The sequence below is a fragment of the Urocitellus parryii genome, unplaced genomic scaffold, assembly GCF_045843805.1.
Source record: "Urocitellus parryii isolate mUroPar1 unplaced genomic scaffold, mUroPar1.hap1 Scaffold_108, whole genome shotgun sequence".
Lineage (NCBI taxonomy): Eukaryota > Metazoa > Chordata > Mammalia > Rodentia > Sciuridae > Urocitellus > Urocitellus parryii.
In genome coordinates, this window is record NW_027551840.1 from 317,603 (window position 1) to 325,916 (window position 8,314).

Here is an 8,314-nt window from a genome sequence, read left to right on the forward strand (position 1 = left end):
ATTGTAGTTTTACATTGAAAAGGGACCAATCATGTTGATTTGTTGTGTGCACGTACAATTGCATAACAAGTCCCACTGTTATGTCTAATTACAATGCTCCAGTAAAAAAAAAAAAAAAAAAATATATATATATATATATATATATATATATATATATATGGGCAAAAGGTGTATGGAGATCAGGTTACAAAAAATGAAGACAAAGAGGGAGAAATAACAAAGAAGTACCTATTAACAGAAGTCAGCTGAAATAGCAGAGTTTACCGCAGTTAGAGATGTTGGAAACCAAAGGATTTAAGGAAGTGGGGTGAGGGTCTTCAGCTGAACACCCTGGATATGGTGGGCTTTTCACTTGCCTTTCATGGCTCTGCTTTCTATTTTTTTTTAAGTGCAATTCCACAGAGACACTCAGCCACGAGGCAAGACAGCTGAGTTCATGCTCCCCAACTAAATCTGGGTTACACCTAAAGTCAGAGTCCATTCCGCATAAACTGTACCATTAAGCCTAGGTTTTTATGGTCTGCTTCCTAGCATTAGGGCGAACCTCAGTAGCAAGCCCACTCTGCCAACTGCAGCAAGATGAGAATTTAATTATGTTTATGCCAGAAAATGGTTTTCTAGTGTTTCACTGGCATTTTGGCTTTGTTTTGTTTTGCCTTTGATTTTCTTATGCTTGATAAATTGGGATTGGGATTGAATATTCACACTGGATAATTCACAATTGGGATTAGCCTTTGGGATTTGGAATTGTAAGCCGAGGGAAAGATTCTTAGGGGTGTCTCTGTCAAGTATATTACATTTTTCTGATATTATATCAGTATTTGGCTGGGTTTTATGTCAGAATACCAGAATTTCCAGAATATTCCTAAAAAATGAAAAATGAAAGGACTTGGCAATTGAATGTTGAAAGGGAAAGAAAAATTTACAGAAATTTGTTCTTCTTTCAGCCAGTGATTGCCATTCAAAAAGTCTTAATCACAAAGTTTCTCAGTTTATGCATTTAAACCTCCATTATTTTCACAGAATGTATTTGAAAAAATGCAGAAAGTTTTAATGGAAGATGTTGTATTACAAAGTTGGGGCTGTTACATAAGCTTTATGTAAACTTTAAGTCAAGCCTCCCTTCTGGAGGCCTCTATCTGCACTCTACCATTCTTTAGGTTGTCTTGCTCAGCATCCAAAATAGGCATCACAATTTTTTCTATTAAAAAAATTGTGGGTTTTTTTTTTTTTTTTTTTGCACTGCTAGGGATGAACCCAGGGCCTCGCACATGCTAGGCAAGAGCTCATCCACTGAGTTACTCCCCAAGCCCAAAGAAATACCTTTAGAACAATCAAAGCCACAGTGTGGATGTTGGATGCCCCCAAAGCCCTTGTGTTGAAGGCTCGGTCCCTGGTATGGGGCTGTCACAAGGCACTGTGGACTTTTACCAGAGGGAACTTTGTGGAAGGTCCTTAGGTGTTTGGGGTTGTCAAACCAAAGGGGCTTTTGAGACCCTGTCCCTTTGTCTTTCTCTCTTGCTTCCTAACCACGTAGGAAGCGGTTTGCTGTGTCTTGAGCTCCTTCCTGGCTATTGCAATCAGGAGCCCAAACAATGGCTCTGCCAGATCTTGAACTGGAAACTTTAAAAGTATGAGCCCAACTAAAACTCTTCTCTATAATTGCCTCTGGTATTTCACTATAGTGATGGAGAACCGGCTAATATATATGATTTATGATGTTCCTTCATGTCTGCATAGCTTTTATTGATCATGGACTTATTTGGTGTTAATTATTTCAAGTGTTAAGGAAATAAGGACATTCTACAGAGAAATTTCATATATTTGGAATTATTTCTGTGGAATAATGCTGCATCCATTTCCTGGGGTCATTGTCACCACCCAGTAACCTAAAGACTATCTCTACGAGTGACAGTAGTGCTCACTGAACTTTAGAGTAAGACAGGGGCCAGAATGAGCAAGTTCAAACCCCAGTTCCATCATTTACTAAGTGAGTGACCTTAGGTAAGTTATTTGAATGAACTCTGGTCATCTGCTCATTTATAAAAGGGACATAATATTAGTGACTCACCTCATAGTTTCTGTGAGGATTTTGTGACTTTGTGGGTACAGATGATCAAGAACAGTCCCTGGGAGCCTATGGTTACCCTATAAGTATGTATTAAAAGGATAATTTCCAATTATACTTGTCCCAAAACGTAGATTCCTTCCTCTTTTTACCCACAATGTAATTATTATTTTTTTTAGGTATCTGCAAGTAGGTGGGTACATATTGATTCATTGAAACATGTATTGATTCATTTGCTGGTTGTTATTTAAATGTGGCACCCCACTGTCTAGATATTGGAGGTTTAGAGAAAGCAAGATCCAGTCCCTGTAGCCAAGGAGACTGTCACAATGGGTGACATTTGACAGCAAAGACAGACCTTGTGGAAGACAGCAAGTCTGGAAACTAAATTGCTACAGGGGCTTCAGACACCTTCCACTCTTAGTTGAGATGATTAATGACTAATCTCAGCTCTTCCTTGAAATGATTATTCAAGAACAATGAAGAACTCTAAGTAGCAGTTACACTTCCAGTATTCTATTGTGCCTCATTTCTATAAATTCCACCTCAAATACCAGGGCTTGGTGTTATTCCAGAATATTGCAAATGGCACAGAAAACCAGATTAATTAGATAAAAATGTTAAGACAAAAGAAGTTCATCAGTCTCAAGAGCCGGTTCAAAACATTTGCTATATATTCTATAGGATATGGAGCCCTATTTATTAACATAATGTTTACCATGTGATAAAAGTGCCCTATATAAAACATGAAAGTGCACATTTTGACAGAGTTTCCTTTTCCCCAAATGTTCAAACTGTCAAGAAAGCAATAGACAGCTTAAAGTGTGTGTTAAAAAAAACAAACAAACAAACAAAAAAAAACTCTTACATTTTCAAGATTGCAGTAATTGAAAACAATAGTCATCATATGTAAGACTCTGCTTTCTACTAAAAAAGAGCAAGGATCTGAAGTGATTTTTTTAGTGAGCTCATTGTCTAAAGCCACAGTCTTTAATTATTTAATGTATTACAATTTTATTTCAAAGTAATTAATTGCATATTATTCAAGTTTGCCTTATAAGAATAATGATTTCAGTATTTTTGAATTGATGACTCCAATATTTGAAATTATGTTTGACCAATGCTAACACAATAATTTCAGGAATTACACAGAAAAGATCATTTAATTATAACACAGAGAAACACACCTCTGAGCAATATCTAAAATCTCATCTAATAAGTCTTCAAGTTCATTTTTGTTATCTTACATAATTTATGACAATTAGAATTCTTGAGATTACTTCTAGGACATAGCTATGTAGTGATCACACTGATGATTATAAGTAATAACTCTTTTTATTACCAAGCATCCATGCAGAACTTCTTACATAGTTTTAACTATACCCAGTTACTAGAGTAACATGATTTTACCAAATCTCATAATCATGTGCTGAATTAATTTCAAAGAAAGCTTGAAAGACAACTGATTAAAAGTTATTACTTTCTGATTTAGACTCTTTTTTAATTATATTTTTTTTTATTCCACCTCAAAAGAAGATAATATAATAGTTAATAAGAATCTCCTTCCTAATGTTTATCCCAAATTCCCCTTGGTCAAATGTATGTATTCCTAATTTATTTTCTCTATGAAAACTGAGAACAGTTACTTAGAATGGAGTCTTTTGCATGACTTTGACCAACAAAGTAGGAGATATTTTATTCTGCTAGGTAAAACTTCTTTCTTAAACCAGATTCTTTATGAAGTTCTTCCTTAGGATGGATGAAGTCATTAAGTGGTCCCCCAATTCTGATAAGAGAACTATTTTCCTTAAACTCTCCTCATTTTCTCCCGTGTGATTTAAAATGCTATCCAGAGAGAGAAAGAGAGGGAAGACATTGAACATATATATCAAAGGTTAATCAATATCTTTCAAAGTTTTCTGATTGCAGACATTTGGGTCCCTACACAAGTGGTCCATGAACAACATGGAGGGGACGGGGTTGGTGGGGGACCAAGGACACATCCAGAGTGAGCCTGGCTCTGCTTCCTGGCAGGTCAATGGAGGAGATGATGATCTCATGAAAACATTAGCCAACTGAGACACCTTCATGACCAAAGAGAACAAAGATGGCAATGTGATTTTATAAAGGAGACTCAGATTTGGAGGGCTGAGGAAAGGTGGCCTAAAGTGGTGCCCTAAGCTAAATCTGGAGATAAAGGAGGCTTTCATTACCAGAAAATTGTGAATGGAGTAGAGTAGTGTGAGAATTTAAAAGTACGTAGAAAGCAGGAGAAAGGAAGACTCCTAAGATGGTCCTAGACCTAGGGCAAGGTGGGTTTAGAGTTCTGTGTCTCCTGGCTGTGAACAGCTGGTGGGGTTACTCCAAGTTGGAACATGGGCAGATGTTCCCAACACCTGAGAATCTAGCAGTATGTGGAACGTCAGACCATATCAAAGCAGAAGTTCTCTTCCTTATTGGGATGCCATGTAAGAAAGCTAGAACGTAACTAAATGAAGAAAGGAAGTCTACCCACCATGTATTATAAATCCTAAAAACTAGACACCGGGAAGCAATTTGTTGCTGTCATATCTCTTTACATAACAAGTGTGTTTGCAACATATTCCTAAAATAGGCAAAATGTTTTGTTATTTTGAATCACTGGGTTTGGGGTTACAGTGATCTATTCGTGCTGCTTAGCTAACCAACCCATAAAACACAGCGTGTAGAATCCACTTTTCAAAGTCATTCTGATTTTTTTTCCCTACACAACCAGCCTTGTTTGTCTTGATGTGATTTTTTGTTGTTGTTGTTGACATAATCAAAGAGTAGAAATGCCAAGCACCTCCTGCCAAGCAGCAGATGCTGGTAAAGGCCATTTTTAAATATTTGCTATTCACAAAGTAGAGAGAAGGAGCTATATTTAAAAAATGCTCCTGGCGGTGAGGGTACCTGCCTACAAATAAATATGGTAGCTGTCTATTTATCCAGCATGGAGATTTCTAAAACCCATTTATTGTTATTGAATCACTTGTGAATTAACAAGTCAGTTACCTGCCAAATTACTAGGTGAACTTGTTACATCAGCACAAGGACTTAAATTCAATCCCAAAATGATCTACACTAAATTCCAATAAACATATGTCATATGCTCCTTCAGTATTCTAAGTTTTTATATTTCTAATTTCCTGGGTTTAATTTTTCTATAGATCAAAGATACTTTTGAAAACTTAACTATATAACTTCAATTTTAAAGGATCAATAATCAGTTGACTTATCTTCAGCATTAACCCAGAACATACATTTTATTTGCCTTTTTTAAAAAAAAATCTAATGGAAGTGCTGTATTGTTGTCATTCCAACAATCCTGGAGAGCTTGGGATACATTTAAATGTATACTTCTGTAGGGCAGAAAAAAAGTTTAAATTTTTGCAGTGACAGTTTTCTTCCAGTGTTCCTTATGCCAGGGTAGATAAAACTAGAGACCTGGGAAGGATGACAAGGAGAATTTTTTGTGAACATTTAAGCTTGATGTCATGGTTTGGATATTATTTGAGTGTGCTTCCAATGGGTTCATATTGGAGGCTTGGTCCCCAGTGTTGTGATGTTAAGAGGTGGTGGGAACCTTTAAGAGATGGGGCCACGTGGGAGAGTGTTGGTTCTCCTGAGAAGATTGTTATGAAAAGACTTGCTCACTCTCTGCCTTCTTGACCCATCATGGTGCCATCTACTATCAGATGGTGAAACCAGAGGGACCCTGACCAGAACTGGCACCATGCTACAAAGGCTTTTACCCTTCAAAACCATGAACTAAATAAAATTCTTTCCTTTATAAGTCACCCAGGCTTGGGCATTTTGTTATAGCAATGGAAAAATGGACTAATACACTTGGTCTACTTGAAAATACCACACAAAATCTTTGAAACACTTGTTGTAAAAAGGTTGTTATAAACACCTCCAGGATTTGAGTTTTGAGTGATTGGATTTAATGAGAGTTGGAAGGTACACACAAAAATGGAGACACGGTGGATAATCTAATTGAGTGTGACAAACAATTAGAAAAAAACCTGGAAATGGGATTATTTCAGCAATACAGTTGTCTAAACAACTATAGCAAATTTACAAATGGTGAAAAAAGGTTTAATAGGTGTTGCTGTTGTTTTGGGTCATTGTTTTTCATTAGCTACTTGTTATGAGATCACTGAAGAAATGTAGATAGATGATAGATGGATAAATATACAGGAAATTGGAAAGATAAACATTAGGGGCCCTGGGTTCATCCCTATGAGCAAAAAAAGAAGGAAAGAGAAAAAGGGAAAGGAGAGGAAGAAAAGATTGCTGTAGGAAAATATATGCCCTTATTTCTTTGGGGTGACCAATCTAAAAGCATCCATCTGATTGTGACCCATGTATCTAATGTCCTGCATTGTTTTGGACTGAAATATTCTCCTACTGACAGGGAAGTATTTCTCTCTCTTATGCATTAGAGAAGCTTTGCAGAACTGAGCTGGTGCTGTAACAGCCTGTGCAAATGGAGAAATTTCCACCAGTTTTGTAGGGAGTTGCCCCAGCTCCAAAGACTAACTTCCCCATCCCCCAAGAAGAGCCGTCCAATGATGAGCCCTGCTGGCTCACATGATCCTGCCGTCCAATGGTGAGCCTGCTGGCTCACATGATCCTTACCCACCAATCAGACTAGCCCTGCTGCCTCACCTGATCCTTACCCACCAATCAGACTATCCCTGCTGACTCACCTGATCCTTACCCACCAATCAGACTAGTCCTGCTGGCTCACCTGATCCTTACCCACCAATAAAAAAGCACCCCATGCCAACTGTCAAACCACCTCTGGCTCTAAAAATAAGCAGAGCTGTTCCTCAATAAATGGGCATTTTCTTTGACGGCAAGCCTTGATGGTTCTTTCATTGGTGCTGAAACCCGGGAGGAGGAATGCCTCGCTGCTCGAAAGCCTCCTCTCTCAAGGCTTGCCACCCTGGTACACTCTTTCGAGCACTGCTGCTACTCACACAACACCGGCTCTTCAGTAGGTGAGTTCCCCTATCGGGTATCCAACTTCAGATGGGCTACACAGGGGCTTTGACCGTGATTGTCCGGCAAACCTCTGATGCCCAATCTGGAGGAGAGAATGCACCCCACCACGACCTTCATGGTCATGGTGGACTCTCTGGAACCCGGTTCATGAGCGGGAGGTACTGAGGGGTGGAAGAACAGGCACTCCTCTCTCTCTCTCTGTCTCTGTCTCTCTCTCTCTCTCTCAACCACCATTGTCCCTCTCCTGACCTATAGGGGCCTCTTCTTCCCTCCCTGCAGACTCCCCCTTATTAAATTCTGCACACAAGATTGGCCTTACTATCAATTAGACAATCAAAGTCAATGGCCCCCAGGAGGATCTCTAGATCCCGCAATTCTCAGAGATCTGTTTACCTTCTGCGAGTGCTCAAAAAAGTGGAAGGGGATCCCCTATGTTGAGTCTTTTTCTCTTCTTCAGTCTCACCCTGACCTATCCGGCATATGAACCCCCTCCCTACTGACCTCCCCTGTCGACTCTGTCCAGCCCCTCAGGTGCTCCCACTGACTCAGCCAACATCTTTAGTTCCCCCCAAACTAGGTCCCACCCCTAGTCCCACAAAACATGGTCCCTTTAAGAGAGGTTGCTGGACCTGAGGGCATTATCCAGGTACATGTCCTGTTCTCTATGAATGACCTCATGCAACTAGAGTGAAGGTTGGGTTCATTCACTACAGATCCCACCACTTACATTAAAGAGTTTCAATGGGTCCTCCAGGCTTATAACCTCACTCACCATGATATATATATATAATTGGCTAATACTCTCCTTCTTGAGGAACATACCAGAGTCTGGGAACTTGCCAGCCCATGCAGATGAAACTCACCAAGTTAATCCCAATCGCCCTCTGGGGCCACTTGCTGCCCCAGAACAAACTCCCAACTAGGATTATAATACACAAGCTGGCATACAGAGTAGGACTGATTCTCCACATGTATTATTGCTGGGCTCAAAAAAGCGGCATGTAAGGCCATCAATTTCCAAAAATTACAAGAGACCCCATCAGAATTTCTGGATCTGCTTACAAAAGCCCTTTAGCAGTAACCTAGATCCCCAAACCCCAGATGGCCATCATGTCCTTATGACATATTTCCTTTCGCAGAGCTACCCCAACATCTGGGCCAAACTAAAAAAGCTCGAACAAGGCCCTGCCACCCCCCAGACTGAGAAATTTCAGA